The sequence below is a fragment of the Triticum urartu genome, chromosome 7A (assembly GCF_056163025.1).
Source record: "Triticum urartu cultivar PI428250 chromosome 7A, HENAU_Tu73, whole genome shotgun sequence".
In the NCBI taxonomy this organism is placed as follows: domain Eukaryota; kingdom Viridiplantae; phylum Streptophyta; class Magnoliopsida; order Poales; family Poaceae; genus Triticum; species Triticum urartu.
The window spans coordinates 128,472,945-128,490,899 of NC_141879.1; positions in this window are offsets into that span (position 1 = coordinate 128,472,945).

Sequence of the window (17,955 nt, forward strand, 5' to 3'; positions counted from 1 at the left end):
TTACACTATTCCGAAAGGCTTGAAGCAAATTAACGAGTATTGCACCTCTTTTTTATTTTTAATAACTTATTACAACTCTGGACTTCTTCTGTTATGGCAAAACTAATTGCACGTCGGTATTTCTTTTTTTTAACTTTGGTTATAACTCCAGACTTTGACCATCAAGTTTTGCAGAAAAGAAAAAATAGCTGAAAAGAAAAAAAAACTATAGCTGAAAAGAAAAAAACTATATAAAAAAACTACTCAAAAATAAATAGAAGAAAATAAATATAGCAGAAAAGAAAAAACTACTCAGAAATAAATAGAAGAAAAATAAAGCAGAAAAGAAAAAATATTTGCTATTTTTCAATCGTTTACAAAATGACCGTGAAATTGAAAATCACTACAAAATGAACTCTGAAAATGTTGAATTTTGGCAAACTAGATGAAAAACTACTCACAAATAAATAGAAGAAAATAAATATAACAGAAAAGAAAAAAAAACTATATAAAAAACTACGCAGAAATAAATAAAAGAAAATAAAGCAGAAAAGAAAAAAACTATAAAAAAATTGGGGCGCTGCCCTGTGGGCCTACTAGGCCACGGGCATGCAATTACATGACTTAAAGGCCCAGCAGACTCACAGGGCAGCGCGCAGAATTTAGGCCCACAAGCCTGCTATATATAGAGGAGTTCAAAGAGGTAGCCGCGGCTGGGTTTATATGTTGGGGAACGTTGCAGAAAACAAAAATTTTCCTACTCGTTTCACCAAGATCCATCTAGGAGTTCATCTAGCAACGAGTCATCGGATGCATCTACATACCTTTGTAGATCGCGTGCGGAAGCGTTCAAAGAACGGTGATGATGTAGTCGAACACGACGTGATCCAAATCACCGATGACCAAGCGCCGAACGGACGGCACCTCCGCGTTCAACACACGTACGGGACGGGAGACGTCTCCTCCTTCTTGATCCAGCAAGGGGGAAGGAGAGGTTGATGAAGATCCAGCAGCACGATGGCGTGGTGGTGGATGCAGGGCGTCACAGTAGCAGGGCTTCGCCTATACTACGAGAGAGAGACGTAACGGGGAGAGAGGGAGGCGCCAGGGGCTGGTGTATGAAGTCCCTCCTCTCCCCCACTATATATAGGGGTGCTAAGGGGGGGCGCCGGCCCTAGGAGATGGAATCTCCTAGGGGGGGCGGCGGCCAAGGGTGGGGGGCTTGCCCCCCAAGCAAGGGGGCGCCCCCTTTAGGGTTTCCCCTCAACCCTAGCCGCATGGGCCCTAGGGGAGTGGCGCCCCAGCCCACTTTGGGCTGGGTTCCCTCCCACTTCAGCCCATGGGGCCCCCCGGGATAGGTGGCCCCACCCGGTGGACCCCCGGGACCCTTCCGGTGGTCCCGGTACAATACCGGTGACCCCGAAACTTGTCCCGATGGCCGAAACAGCACTTCCTATATATAATTCTTTACCTCCGGACCATTCCGGAACTCCTCGTGACGTCCGGGATCTCATCCGGGACTCCGAACAACATTCGGGTTACTGCATATACATATCTTCACAACCCTAGCGTCACCGAACCTTAAGTGTGTAGACCCTACGGGTTCGGGAGACAAGCAGACATGACCGAGATGACTCTTCGGTCAATAACCAACAGCGGGATCTGGATACCCATGTTGGCTCCCACATGCTCCACGATGATCTCATCGGATGAACCACGATGTTGAGGATTCAATCAACCCCGTATGCAATTCCCTTTGTCAATCGATATGTTACTTGCCCGAGATTCGATCGTCGGTATCCCAATACCTCGTTCAATCTCGTTACCGGCAAGTCACTTTACTCGTACCGTAATGCATGATCCCGTGACCAGACACTTGGTCACTTTGAGCTCATTATGATGATGCATTACCGAGTGGGCCCAGTGATACCTCTCCGTCATACGGAGTGACAAATCCCAGTCTTGATCCATGTCAACCCAACAGACACTTTCGGAGATACCCGTAGTCTACCTTTATAGTCACCCAGTTACGTTGTGACGTTTGGTATACCCAAAGCACTCCTACGGTATCCGGGAGTTACACGATCTCATGGTCTAAGGAAAAGATACTTGACATTGGAAAAACTCTAGCAAACGAACTATACGATCTTGTGCTATGTTTAGGATTGGGTCTTGTCCATCACGTCATTCTCCTAATGATGTGATCTCGTTATCAATGACATCCAATGTCCATAGTCAGGAAACCATGACTATCTGTTGATCAACGAGCTAGTCAACTAGAGGCTTACTAGGGACATGTTGGTGTTTGTTATTCACACATGTATTACGATTTCCGGATAACACAATTATAGCATGAATAAAGACAATTATCATGAATAAGGAAATATAATAACAATGCTTTTATTATTGCCTCTAGGGCATATTTCCAACAGTCTCCCACTTGCACTAGAGTCAATAATCTAGTTACATTGTGATGAATCGAACACCCATGGAATTCTGGTGTTGATCATGTTTTGCTCTAGGGAGAGGTTTAGTCAATGGATCTGCTACATTCAGGTCCGTATGTACTTTACAAATATCTATGTCTCCATCTTGAACATTTTCACGAATGGAGTTGAAGCGACGCTTGATGTGCCTTGTCTTCTTGTGAAACCTGGGCTCCTTGGCAAGTGCAATAGCTCCAGTGTTGTCACAGAAAAGTTTGATTGGCCCTGACGCATTGGGTATGACTCCTAGGTCGGTGATGAACTCCTTCACCCATATTGCTTCATGTGCTGCCTCCGAGGCTGCCATGTACTCCGCTTCACATGTAGATCCCGCCACGACGCTTTGCTTGCAACTGCACCAGCTTACTGCCCCACCATTCAAAATATACACATATCCGGTTTGTGACTTAGAGTCATCCAGATCTGTGTCGAAGCTAGCGTCGACGTAACCCTTTACGACGAGCTCTTCGTCACCTCCATAAACGAGAAACATTTCCTTAGTCCTTTTCAGGTACTTCAGGATATTCTTGACCGCTGTCCAGTGTTCCTTGCCGGGATTACTTTGGTACCTTCCTACCAAACTTACGGCAAGGTTTACATCAGGTCTGGTACACAGCATGGCATACATAATAGAACCTATGGCTGATGCATAGGGGATGACGCTCATCTCTTCTATATCTTCTGCCGTGGTCGGACATTGAGCTGAGCTCAATTTCATACCTTGTAACACAGGCAAGAACCCCTTCTTAGATTGATCCATATTGAACTTCTTCAATATCTTATCAAGGTATGTGCTTTGTGAAAGACCTATGAGGCGTCTCGATCTATCTCTATAGATTTTGATGCCTAATATATAAGCAGCTTCTCCAAGGTCCTTCATTGAAAAACTCTTATTCAAGTAGGCCTTGATGCTGTCCAAGAGTTCTATATCATTTTCCATCAATAGTATGTCATCTACATATAATATGAGAAATGCTACAGAGCTCCCACTCACTTTCTTGTAAACGCAGGCTTCTCCATAAGTCTGCGTAAACCCAAACGCTTTGATCATCTCATCAAAGCGAATGTTCCAACTCCGAGATGCTTGCACCAGCCCATAAATCGAGCGTTGGAGCTTGCATACCTTGTCAGCATTCTTAGGATCGACAAAACCTTCCGGCTGCATCATATACAATTCTTCCTTAAGGAAACCATTAAGGAATGTCGTTTTGACGTCCATTTGCCATATCTCATAATCGTAGAATGCGGCAATTGCTAACATGATTCGGACGGACTTTAGCTTCGCTACCGGTGAGAAAGTCTCATCGTAGTCAACCCCTTGAACTTGTCGATAACCCTTAGCGACAAGTCGAGCTTTATAGATGGTCACATTACCATCCGCGTCTGTCTTCTTCTTAAAGATCCATTTATTTTCTATGGCTCGCCGTTCAACGGGCAAGTCAGTCAAAGTCCATACTTCATTTTCATACATGGATCCTATCTCGGATTTCATGGCTTCTAGCCATTTGTCGGAATCCGGGCCCGCCATCGCTTCTTCATAGTTCGAAGGTTCACCGTTGTCTAACAACATGATTTCCAAGACAGGGTTGCCGTACCACTCTGGTGCGGAACGTGTCCTTGTGGACCTTCAAATTTCAGTAGGAGCTTGATCAGAAGTATCTTGATCATTATCATTAACTTCCTCTCTAGTCAGTGCAGGCACCTCAGAAACATTTTCTTGAGTTGCGCCATTTTCCGGTTCAAGAGCTAATACTTCATCAAGCTCTACTTTCCTCCCACTTACTTCTTTCGAGAGAAACTCTTTCTCTAGAAAGGACCCATTCTTGGCAACAAAGATCTTGCCTTCGGATTTGAGGTAGAAGGTGTACCCAATAGTTTCTTTTGGGTATCCTATGAAGACGCATTTTTCCGACTTGGGTTCGAGCTTTTCAGGTTGAAGTTTCTTGACATAAGCATCGCATCCCCAAACTTTTAGAAACGACAGCTTAGGTTTCTTCCCAAACCATAATTCATACGGTGTCGTCTCAACGGATTTCGACGGAGCCCTATTTAAAGTGAATGCGGCAGTCTCTAAAGCATAGCCCCAAAAAGATAGCGGTAAATCGGTAAGAGACATCATAGATCGCACCATATCTAATAGAGTGCGATTACGACGTTCGGACACACCGTTACGCTGAGGTGTTCCAGGCGGCGTGAGTTGTGAAACTATTCCACATTTTCGTAAGTGTGTGCCAAATTCGTGACTCAAGTATTCTCCTCCACGATCTGATCGTAGAAACTTGATTTTCCTGTCACGTTGATTTTCAACCTCACTCTGAAATTCCTTGAACTTTTCAAAGGTTTCGAACTTGTGTTTCATTAAGTAGATATACCCATATCTACTTAAATCATCAGTGAGCGTGAGAATATAACGATAGCCACCGCGAGCCTCAACACTCATTGGACCGCACACATCAGTATGTATGATTTCCAATAAGTTGGTTGCTCGCTCCATTGTTCCTGAGAATGGAGTCTTGGTCATCTTACCCATGAGGCATGGTTCGCACGTGTCAAATGATTCATAATCAAGAGACTCTAAAAGTCCATCTGCATGGAGCTTCTTCATGCGTTTGACACCTATGTGACCAAGGCGGCAGTGCCACAAGTATGTGGGACTATCATTATCAACCTTACATCTTTTGGTACTCACATTATGAACATGTGTAGTATTACGTTCGAGATTCATAAAGAATAAACCATTCACCATAGGAGCATGACCATAAAACATATCTCTCATATAAATAGAACAACCATTATTCTCGGATTTAAATGAGTAGCCATCTCGAATTAAACGAGATCCCGATACAATGTTCATGCTCAAAGCTGGCACTAAATAACAATTATTAAGGTTTAAAACTAATCCCGAAGGTAGATATAGAGGTAGCGTGCCGACGGCGATCACATTGACCTTGGAACCATTCCCAACGCGCATCGTCACCTCGTCCTTTGCCAGTTTCTGCTTATTCCGCAGCCCCTGCTTTGAGTTACAAATATGAGCAACTGCACCGGTATCAAATACCCAGGAGCTACTACGGACACTAGTAAGGTACACATCAATTACATGTATATCACATATACCTTTTGTTTTGCCGACCTTCTTGTCTGCTAAGTATTTAGGGCAGTTCCGCTTCCAGTGACCGCTTCCCTTGCAATAAAAGCACTCAGTCTCGGGCTTGGGTCCATTCTTTGGCTTCTTCCCGGCAGCTTGCTTGCCGGGCGCGGCAACCTCCTTGCCGTCCTTCTTGAAGTTCTTTTTACCCTTGCCTTTCTTGAACTTAGTGGCTTTATTGACCATCAACACTTGATGTTCCTTCTTGACTTCTACCTCCGCTGATTTCAGCATTGAGAACAACTCAGGAATGGTCTTTTGCATCCCCTGCATGTTGAAGTTCATCACAAAGCTCTTGTAGCTTGGTGGAAGCGACTGGAGGATTCTGTCAATGACCGCATCATCCGGGAGATTAACTCCCAGCTGAGACAAGCGGTTATGTAACCCAGACATAGTGAGTATGTGCTCACTGATAGAACTATTTTCCTCCATCTTACAGCTGAAGAACTTATCGGATACTTCATATCTCTCGATCCGGGCATGAGCTTGAAAAACCATTTTCAGCTCTTCGAACATCTCATATGCTCCATGTCTCTCAAAACGCTTTTGGATCCCCGGCTCTAAGCTGTAAAGCATGCCGCACTGAACAAGGGAGTAGTCGTCAACACGTGTCTGCCAAGCGTTCATAACGTCTTGGTTCTGTGGGACGGGAGCTTCACCTAGCGGTGCTTGTAGGACATAATCTTTCTTGGCAGCTATGAGGATGATCCTCAGGTTTCGGACCCAGTCCGTATAGTTGCTGCCATCGTCTTTCAGCTTGGTTTTCTCTAGGAACGCGTTGAAGTTGAGGACTACGTGGGCCATTTGATCTACAAGACATATTGTAAAATATTTTAGACTAAGTTCATGATAATTAAGTTCATCTAATCAAATTATTAATGAACTCCCACTTAGATTAGACATCCTCTAGTCATCTAAGTATTACATGATCCGAGTTAACTAGGCCGTGTCCGATCATCACGTGAGACGGACTAGTCAACATCGGTGAACATCTTCATGTTGATCGTATCTTCTATACGACTCATGCTCGACCTTTCGGTCTTCTGTGTTCCGAGGCCATGTCTGTACATGCTAGGCTCGTCATGTCAACCTAAGTGTTTGCATGTGTAAATCTGTCTTACACCCGTTGTATGTGAACGTCTGAATAAAACGCCCGATCATCACGTGGTGTTTTGAAACAGCGAACTGTCGCAACGGTGCACAGTTAGGGGGAACACTTCTTGAAATTATTATGAGGGATCATCTTATTTACTACCGTCGTTCTAAGTAAACAAGATGCAAAACATGATAAACATCACATGCAATCAAATAATAAACGTGACATGATATGGCCAATATCACATAGCTCCTTTGATCTCCATCTTGGGGCTCCATGATCATCTTGTCACCGGCTTGACACCATGATCTCCATCATCATGATCTCCATCATCGTGTCTCCATGAAGTTGCTCGCCAACTATTACTTCTACTACTATGGCTAACGCGTTTAGCAATAAAGTAAATTAATTTACATGGCGTTTCTCAATGACACGCAGGTCATATAAAAGAATAAAGACAACTCCTATGGCTCCTGCCGGTTGTCATACTCATCGACATGCAAGTCGTGATTTCTATTACAATAGCATGAACATCTCATACATCATATATAGATCATTCATCATTCATCACAACTTTGGCCATATCATATCACAAACCACTTGCTGCAAAAACAAGTTAGACGTCCTCTAATTGATGTTGCAAATTTTACGTGGCTGAATTTAGGGCTCTAGCAAGAACGACTTCTTACCTACGTTAAAGCCACAACGTGATTTGTCAACTTCTATTTACCCTTCATAAGGACCCTGTTCATCGAATCCGCTCCAACTAAAGTGGGACAGACAGACACCCGCCAGCCACCTTATGCAACTAGTGCATGTTAGTCGGTGGAACCGGTCTCACGTAAGCGTACGTGTAAGGTTGGTCCGGGCCGCTTCATCCCACAATGCCGCTGAAGCAAGAAAAGACTAGTAGCGGTAAGAAAGTTGACAAATCTACGCCCACAACAAATTGTGTTCTACTCGCGCAAGAAGAACTACACATAGACCTACCTCATGATGCCACTGTTGGGGAACGTTGCAGAAAACAAAAATTTTCCTACTCGTTTCACCAAGATCCATCTAGGAGTTCATCTAGCAACGAGTCATCGGATGCATCTACATACCTTTGTAGATCGCGTGCGGAAGCGTTCAAAGAACGGTGATGATGTAGTTGAACACGACGTGATCCAAATCACCGATGACCAAGCGCCGAACGGAAAGCACCTCCGCGTTCAACACACGTACGGGACGGGAGACGTCTCCTCCTTCTTGATCCAGCAAGGGGGAAGGAGAGGTTGATGAAGATCCAGCAGCACGATGGCGTGGTGGTGGATGCAGGGCGTCACAGTAGCAGGGCTTCGCCTATACTACGAGAGAGAGACGTAACGGGGAGAGAGGGAGGCGCCAGGGGCTGGTGTATGAAGTCCCTCCTCTCCCCCACTATATATAGGGGTGCTAAGGGGGGGCGCCGGCCCTAGGAGATGGAATCTCCTAGGGGGGGCGGCGGCCAAGGGTGGGGGGCTTGCCCCCCAAGCAAGGGGGCGCCCCCTTTAGGGTTTCCCCTCAACCCTAGCCGCATGGGCCCTAGGGGAGTGGCGCCCCAGCCCACTTTGGGCTGGGTTCCCTCCCACTTCAGCCCATGGGGCCCCCCGGGATAGGTGGCCCCACCCGGTGGACCCCCGGGACCCTTCCGGTGGTCCCGGTACAATACCGGTGACCCCGAAACTTGTCCCGATGGCCGAAACAGCACTTCCTATATATAATTCTTTACCTCCGGACCATTCCGGAACTCCTCGTGACGTCCGGGATCTCATCCGGGACTCCGAACAACATTCGGGTTACTGCATATACATATCTTCACAACCCTAGCGTCACCGAACCTTAAGTGTGTAGACCCTACGGGTTCGGGAGACAAGCAGACATGACCGAGATGACTCTCCGGTCAATAACCAACAGCGGGATCTGGATACCCATGTTGGCTCCCACATGCTCCACGATGATCTCATCGGATGAACCACGATGTTGAGGATTTCAATCAACCCCGTATGCAATTCCCTTTGTCAATCGATATGTTACTTGCCCGAGATTCGATCGTCGGTATCCCAATACCTCGTTCAATCTCGTTACCGGCAAGTCACTTTACTCGTACCGTAATGCATGATCCCGTGACCAGACACTTGGTCACTTTGAGCTCATTATGATGATGCATTACCGAGTGGGCCCAGTGATACCTCTCCGTCATACGGAGTGACAAATCCCAGTCTTGATCCATGTCAACCCAACAGACACTTTCGGAGATACCCGTAGTCTACCTTTATAGTCACCCAGTTACGTTGTGACGTTTGGTATACCCAAAGCACTCCTACGGTATCCGGGAGTTACACGATCTCATGGTCTAAGGAAAAGATACTTGACATTGGAAAAACTCTAGCAAACGAACTATACGATCTTATGCTATGTTTAGGATTGGGTCTTGTCCATCACATCATTCTCCTAATGATGTGATCTCGTTATCAATGACATCCAATGTCCATAGTCAGGAAACCATGACTATCTGTTGATCAACGAGCTAGTCAACTAGAGGCTTACTAGGGACATGTTGGTGTCTGTTATTCACACATGTATTACGATTTCTGGATAACACAATTATAGCATGAATAAAGACAATTATCATGAATAAGGAAATATAATAACAATGCTTTTATTATTGCCTCTAGGGCATATTTCCAACATTATAAACTAGTGCGGCTGCCCTTCGCCCGGCGAGGTGGGACTAAACTTTGGGGTGGCAGCGCGAGGCCTTTAGTACCGGTTGATGGCTCCAACCGGTACTAAAGGCCTGCTCTTCCCGCCTCTTGGCCTGGCCAAAGTTGGCCTTTAGTACCGGTTGGTGGCTCCAACCAGTACTAAAGGCCTCTCCTATATATACAACACTTACGAAAATTCAGTTAGATCTCCCCACTTCTTTCGTCTCCAACCTCTCGCGACGCGCCCATCGTCGCCGCCCGTCGCGCCCGTCGCCCGCCGCGCCCGTCGTCCGCCCGTCGCCCGCCGCCCGTTGCCCGCCGCCCGCCGCCCGTCGTCGTCGCGCTACGGTCCGGCCCGTACGTACGTATACACTCTCTCGCTCTCGCGTACCCGCGCCGCGCGCGCACCCGGCCCGTACGTATGCCGCCGCCCCTGCCCCGTACGCCGGCGCCCCCGCTCGTACGTACGGGGTGGCTGCGTACGAGGCCGCGCACTGCAGTGTACATACGTATACGTACACAGACACACACATATATACACACATACACACATATATACACACACATACACACACACACGTACACACAGACACACACACACACACATTTTTTTACTTATTTTCTGTTTTCTGTTTATTAGAAAATTTAATTAAATATTAATTAGCTAGGTATGTGAGATTTGAACTAGTTGAATAATTAATAGAACTAGTTTATTTTTAGTAAGAAAAATTGTCGAACTAGTTTATTTAGGTATATGAGATTTGAACTAGTTGAATAATTAATATAACTAGTTTATTTTTAGCAAGAAAATTGTCGAACTAGTTTATTTAGGTATATGAGATTTGAACTAGTAGAATAATTAATATAACTAGTTTATTTTTAGTAAGAAAATTGTCGAACTAGTTTATTTAGGTATTTAATGTTTCACCTATATGAACATATAGGAAATGTCATCTGACGACGAAAAAGATTTCATTATGTGCGAACACTGTGAAGACCAGCGCGGCCTGTGCGACAGAAATTTCCTTGTTGATGGTAGGCGTTTCAGCATCAAGCTGAATGAGACATTTGAAGTGGATACAGTAAGTCACAACGGCAATTATTATTTGAATGCAAAATTTATGCTTCATTTGCTTCAACTTATAATTTTAAAGCATGACTTATGCTTCATTTGCTTCAACTTATAATTTTAAATTTTCACTATTCTACTAGCGCATCCCCTGCCATGCAAGAATTTTTGTCTTGGATAAGATAGGTTTTAGTGCTATAAATGATATGGAGGTAAAGAGATTTTACTTGAAGACGGAGCATGGGTATACTTTCAACGTCAAATTATATAATGGAGACACATACATCCATTTTGAATGCAAAACTTGGCAAGCACTATGCAAGACTTATGCATTTGAGCCTGATATGGTTATCACCTTTGATATTCGTCCGGAAGATGATATTGAAGGTAATATAGACATCTGGGTCGATGTGCAAACGCCTCCAGTTCTACCATTATGTGAGTTTCTATCAACCATGCATGCATATGTTTATGTCTTTGATACAGTTTATTAAAAAATAGTTGATGACTAATTTGTATTGTCAGCTTATTTCGGTTCAAGCAAACATGCCCGGTGCTTGATAGACAGGACCTACTACTGCCCCGGGGCTCAACTAAACTGCGAGGAGATAAGTCATTATGTTTCATGGCTTGAGGATCTTAATACTGTCAAGACAAATTTTTTCCCTGAACTTAGAAATGTTAGTACTCAAAACGTGCGACCAATGGTGATCTATTGAACTACGGTCACATCTATAATAGAAAGATGGTAAGATTTTAACTATTTGTCCTTAATTAGTGCATCTTTTGCATACATTATTTTTGAAGTTAAACTTTCATTGCTTAGTATATTAATTACTATACGATGTTCTTCAACAGGGACTTCCGATGACAGTTGTGCCTCAGTGGATCGAGACAAAAGGTCACATGTCAATGGTTAGCTTACGACCAAGATTTCCTACATTGCACATGAGTGCATTCAGGATTTCTGAAAGCGAAGAATGCTTAATAGTGAAAGATTGGAGCAAAATTGTTAACGATCGCAGAGAAGTACTAGGGGGCAGCAAGCTGAAGCGCAACCCAAGATTAGTAGACAGATTCATCTGCATGCTCCAGTATGATGAATTAGGAGAGCTATACATGTTCTATGCTATTCTACCTGAGAGGGAGCAGCAGGAGTAGCTAGTTCATGCTCTTAATTAGTACTTGTCCTCTCTCATGTCCGTATTGTCCTGAACTTCGATGTTGGTGATGATTATGTTGAACTCGATGATATCTTTGCTTCTGTTACAAAGTGAAGGTTTCTTCTTTAAGCTAGCCAGTGTTGGTGATGATTAGATAGCTAGCGGTAATGACTATATATGATGATTAAATAGTGGTAATTAATGACGACTACGATGATTTTTAGCTAGCTAGAGTTTATTTATTTATTAATATGCGATGATGATGATGATGATGATGATGACGACTACAACTCATTATAACGTAAAACAATCCTAAATTAATTTGATAACACAAATTTAATTGAAATATAAAAAATAAAACAAAACCCACAAACATTTAGTACCGGTTGGTGTTACCAACTGGTACTAAAGGGCTCCCGGCCCCCGGAGCTGGCTCATGCCACGTGGTTTCCCTTTAGCACCGGTTCATGCTGAACCGGTACTAAAGGGGGGGGCCTTTAGTGCCCACACTTTAGTGCCGGTTACTAAACCGGCACTAAAGGGCCTTACGAACCGGTGCTATTGCCCGGTTCTGCACTAGTGAGACCTGCATGCATGGGACCGTATGGTCCTGAAGGAGCCTCGTTCAAGACTCAGGAAGGCACAACGGGAACTTGAGTCGCTTATAAAAGCCAGCCCGACATTGGATGTTCGTATGCAGCAGAAGGAGTTGTCTCTTTTTATAGAAAATTTGCTGGAGCAAGACGAGATATATTGGGCACAAAGAGGCAAAGTAAGCTGGCTACGTCGAGGCGACTGGAACACGGCTTATTTTCATCAGTTCCCTCGGCACGCCGACAGAAGAATTTAATAAAAAAGCTCAAGAGTAGTAGTGATTCCTGGGTGGAAGGTAATGATAATCTTAAGCCCCTAATTAGGGACTACTTCCACGGCCTCTTCACATCCGATATGGGTGTGGTGGACCAAGGATTGCTGAACTCTGTAAAACCCGTGGTGACCGTCGATATGAATAATATGCTTTTGGCTGAGTACACGAGGGAGGATGTTCGCCAAGCTTTATTTCAAATAGGAGATTTGAAGGCTCCTGGCCCGGACGGACTTCATGCTATCTTTTTTAAAAGATTTTGGCACATTGTAGGCGACGAGTTGACTGATGAAGTGCTCAATGCTATAAATAAAAGGAATATCCCTTCAGGATGGAATTCAACAAATGTAGTGCTAATTCCCAAGGTCAATAGTCTAGAGGTAATTACGCAATACAGGCCAATCAGTCTTTGCAATGTGGTTTATAAAATAATTTCAAAAATGTTTGCAAACAGACTAAAATGAATCCTTCCTGAAATTATATCTCCAACACAAAGTGCTTTCGTCCCAGGTAGACTTATTACTGATAATGTGTTGGTAGCTTATGAGTGTTTTCATGCAATCAAGAAAAAAACACATGGATCAAATGGATTTTGTGCCGTGAAGCTGGACATGAACAAAGCCTACGACCGTGTTGAGTGGGGCTTCTTGGAAAAAATAATGTTGCGGATGGGATTTCATGCACATTGGGTGGAGCTTATCATGGAGTGTGTATCTTCAGTAAGCTATAGGGTCCGGTTCAATAATACAGAAATTGAAGAATTCGCTCCCACGAGAGGGCTCAGACAGGGCGACCCATTATCACCTTATTTATTTCTCTTATGCTCTGAGGGTCTTTCAAGCTTATTAGCTCATGAACAGGAAATTGGAGGTCTGGAAGGGGTTCGTGTTTGTAGAAATGCTCCCCCTATCTCACATTTACTGTTTGCAGATGACTCCTTGATCCTAATGAAGGCGGACTCACATAATGCAAGTACACTCAAAAGGATTCTTGACACATATTGTGCTAGTTCTGGGCAACTAGTTAGTAATGCTAAATCGAGTATATTTTTTAGTCCTAATACTAATGTCAATACCAGGGAGAATGTGTGTACAGAATTAAATATTGAGACAGAAGCTCTATCCGACACATACTTGGGTCTCCCTACAATGGTGGGAGTCGACAGAACTGGCTGTTTCCAGCACTTGATCGATAGAGTTTGCCAGAGGTTGAAGGGGTGGAAGGAGAAAACACTCTCGATGCAAGGTAAAGAGGTACTGGTAAAGTCGGTAGCCCAAGCAATACCTTCTTATGCAATGTCAGTTTTTAAATTACCTAAAGGAATCTGTAAGTCTATCACTGATGAAATTGTTGGGTTCTGGTGGGGTGACAATTAGGAGAAAAAGAAAATGCATTGGTTTGCGTGGTGGAGGTTGTGTATTCCGAAGAAGGAAGGGGGATTGGGTTTTAGAGACTTGCATAGTTTTAATCTTGCTATGTTAGCAAAACAGTGTTGGCGACTAATCCAAAACCCGGATTATTTGTGTGCGCAAGTTCTGAGGGCAAAATATTACCCAGATGGTGACATATTGAAAGCTGGACCAAAAAAAGGCTCTTCTTATACTTGGCAGAGTATTGTCGCAGGTATTCAGACTTTTAAGCGGGGTTGCATTTGGCGTGTTGGAAGTGGAGCTCAAATTGATATCTGGCATGATCCATGGATTCCATCAAGTGTCACAAGGAAAGTAATCATGAATAGGGGTGCAACAATGCTTTCAAAGGTTGATGAGTTAATAAATCCGTACACAAGCCAGTGGGATGAGGATCTAATTCGTGATGTGTTCTCTCTTGTTGATGTTCATAGGATATTACAAATCCCCTTGAATTATCACTTGACGGAAGACTTTGTGGCTTGGAACTATACACGATCAGGCACGTTTTCCGTGCGATCGGCTTATCATAAGGAGTTTGAACATCAACATGGGGCACAGTGGGTGCGAGCTGATGGGCAAGGTACAGAAAATATAAACTCAGTTTGGGAGGATACGAGGAAGCTGAAAATGAAGGAAATATCTGTTGGGGAACGTTGCAGAAAACAAAAATTTTCCTACTCGTTTCACCAAGATCCATCTAGGAGTTCATCTAGCAACGAGTGATTAGATGCATCTACGTACCTTGTAGATCGCGAGCGGAAGCGTTCAAAGAACGGGGATGATGTAGTCGAACACGACGTGATTCAAATCACCGATGATCAAGCACCGAACGGACGATGCCTCCGCGTTCAACACACGTATGGAACGGATGACGTCTCCTCCTTTCTTGATCCAGCAAGGGGGGAAGAGAGGTTGATGAAGATCCAGCAGCACGACGGCGTGGTGGTGGATGCAGGGCGTCACAGTAGCAGGGCTTCGCCTATACTACGAGAGAGAGACGTAACAGGGAGAGAGGAAGCACCAAAGGCTGAGGTTTGAAGTCCTCCCTCTCCTCAACTATATATAGGAGGGCCAAGGGGGGGTGGTGCGCAGCCTAGGAGATCCAATCTCCTAGGTGCGGCTGCCAAGGGGAGGTTTCCCTCCCCCCCAAGGCACCTCGTGGTGCCTTCCACCACTTGGACTCCTCCGTGGTGGAAACCCTAGGCGCATGGGCCTAGTAGGGCTGGTGCCCTTGGCCCATATAGGCCAAGGCGCACCCCCTACAGCCCATGTGGCCCCCCGGGACAGGTGGCCCCACCCGGTGGGCCCCCGGGACCCCTCCGGTGGTCCCGGTACAATACCGATAACCCCGAAACTTGTCCCGATGGCCGAAACAGCACTTCCTATATATAATTCTTTACCTCCGGACCATTCCGGAACTCCTCGTGATGTCCGGGATCTCATCCGGGACTCCGAACAACATTCGGATTACTGCATATACATATCTTCATAACCCTAGCGTCACCGAACCTTAAGTGTGTAGACCCTACGGGTTCGGGAGACAAGCAGACATGACCGAGACGACTCTCCGGTCAATAACCAACAGCGGGATCTGGATACCCATGTTGGCTCCCACATGATCCATGATGATCTCATCGGATGAACCACGATGTCGAGGATTAATCAACCCCGTATACAATTCCCTTTGTCAATCGGTATGTTACTTGCCCGAGACTCGATCGTCGGTATCCCAATACCTTGTTCAATCTTGTTACCGGCAAGTCACTTTACTCGTACCGTAATGCATGATCCCGTGATCAACCACTTGGTCACCTTGAGCTCATAATGATCATGCATTACCGAGTGGGCCCAGTGATACCTCTCCGTTATATGGAGTGACAAATCCCAGTCTCGATCCGTGTCAACCCAACAGACACTTTCGGAGATACCTGTAGTGCACCTTTATAGTCACCCAGTTACGTTGTGACGTTTGATACACCCAAAGCACTCCTACGGTATCCGGGAGTTACACGATCTCATGGTCAAAGGAAAAGATACTTGACATTGGAAAAGCTCTAGCAAACGAACTACACGATCTTTGTGCTATGCTTAGGATTGGGTCTTGTCCATCACATCATTCTCCTAATGATGTGATCCCGTTATCAATGACATCCAATGTCCATAGCCAGGAAATCATGACTATCTGTTGATCAACGAGCTAGTCAACTAGAGGCTTACCAGGGACATATTATGGTCTATGTATTCACACGTGTATTACGATTTCCGGATAATACAGTTATAGCATGAATAAAGACAATTATCATGAACAAAGAAATATAATAATAATAATTTTATTATTGCCTCTAGGGCATATTTCCAACAGTCTCCCACTTGCAGTAGAGTCAATAATCTAGTTACATTGTGATGAATCGAACACCCATGGAATTCTGGTGTTGATCATGTTTTGCCCTAGGGAGAGGTTTAGTCAACGGATCTGCTACATTCAGGTCCGTATGTACTTTACAAATCTCTATGTCTCCATTTTGAACATTTTCACGAATGGAGTTGAAGCGACGCTTGATGTGCCTTGTCTTCTTGTGAAACCTGGGCTCCTTGGCAAGTGCAATAGCTCCAGTGTTGTCACAGAAAAGTTTGATTGGCCCTGACGCATTGGGTATGACTCCTAGGTCGGTGATGAACTCCTTCACCCATATTGCTTCATGTGCTGCCTCCGAGGCTGCCATGTACTCCGCTTCACATGTAGATCCCGCCACGACGCTTTGCTTGCAACTGCACCAGCTTACTGCCCCACCATTCAAAATATACACATATCCGGTTTGTGACTTAGAGTCATCCAGATCTGTGTCGAAGCTAGCGTCGACGTAACCCTTTACGACGAGCTCTTCGTCACCTCCATAAACGAGAAACATTTCCTTAGTCCTTTTCAGGTACTTCAGGATATTCTTGACCGCTGTCCAGTGTTCCTTGCCGGGATTACTTTGGTACCTTCCTACCAAACTTACGGCAAGGTTTACATCAGGTCTGGTACACAGCATGGCATACATAATAGAACCTATGGCTGATGCATAGGGGATGACGCTCATCTCTTCTATATCTTCTGCCGTGGTCGGACATTGAGCTGAGCTCAATTTCATACCTTGTAACACAGGCAAGAACCCCTTCTTAGATTGATCCATATTGAACTTCTTCAATATCTTATCAAGGTATGTGCTTTGTGAAAGACCTATGAGGCGTCTTGATCTATCCCTATAGATCTTGATGCCTAATATATAAGCAGCTTCGCCAAGGTCCTTCATTGAAAAACTCTTATTCAAGTAGGCCTTGATGCTGTCCAAGAGTTCTATATCATTTCCCATCAAAAGTATGTCATCTACATATAGTATGAGAAATGCTACAGAGCTCCCACTCACTTTCTTGTAAACGCAGGCTTCTCCATAAGTCTGCGTAAACCCAAACGCTTTGATCATCTCATCAAAGTGAATGTTCCAACTCCGAGATGCTTGCACCAGCCCATAAATCGAGCGTTGGAGCTTGCACACCTTGTCAGCATTCTTAGGATCGACAAAACCTTCCGGCTGCATCATATACAACTCTTCCTTAAGGAAACCATTAAGGAATGCCGTTTTGACGTCCATTTGCCATATCTCATAATCGTAGAATGTGGCAATTGCTAACATGATTCGGACGGACTTTAGCTTCGCTACCGGTGAGAAAGTCTCATCGTAGTCAATTCCTTGAACTTGTCGATAACCCTTAGCGACAAGCCGAGCTTTATAGATGGTCACATTACCATCCGCGTCTGTCTTCTTCTTGAAGATCCATTTATTTTCTATGGCTCGCCGTTCAACGGGCAAGTCAGTCAAAGTCCATACTTTGTTTTCATACATGGATCCTATCTCGGATTTCATGGCTTCTAGCCATTTGTCAGAATCCGGGCCTGCCATCGCTTCTTCATAGTTCGAAGGTTCACTATTGTCTAACAACATGATTTCCAAGACAGGGTTGCCGTAC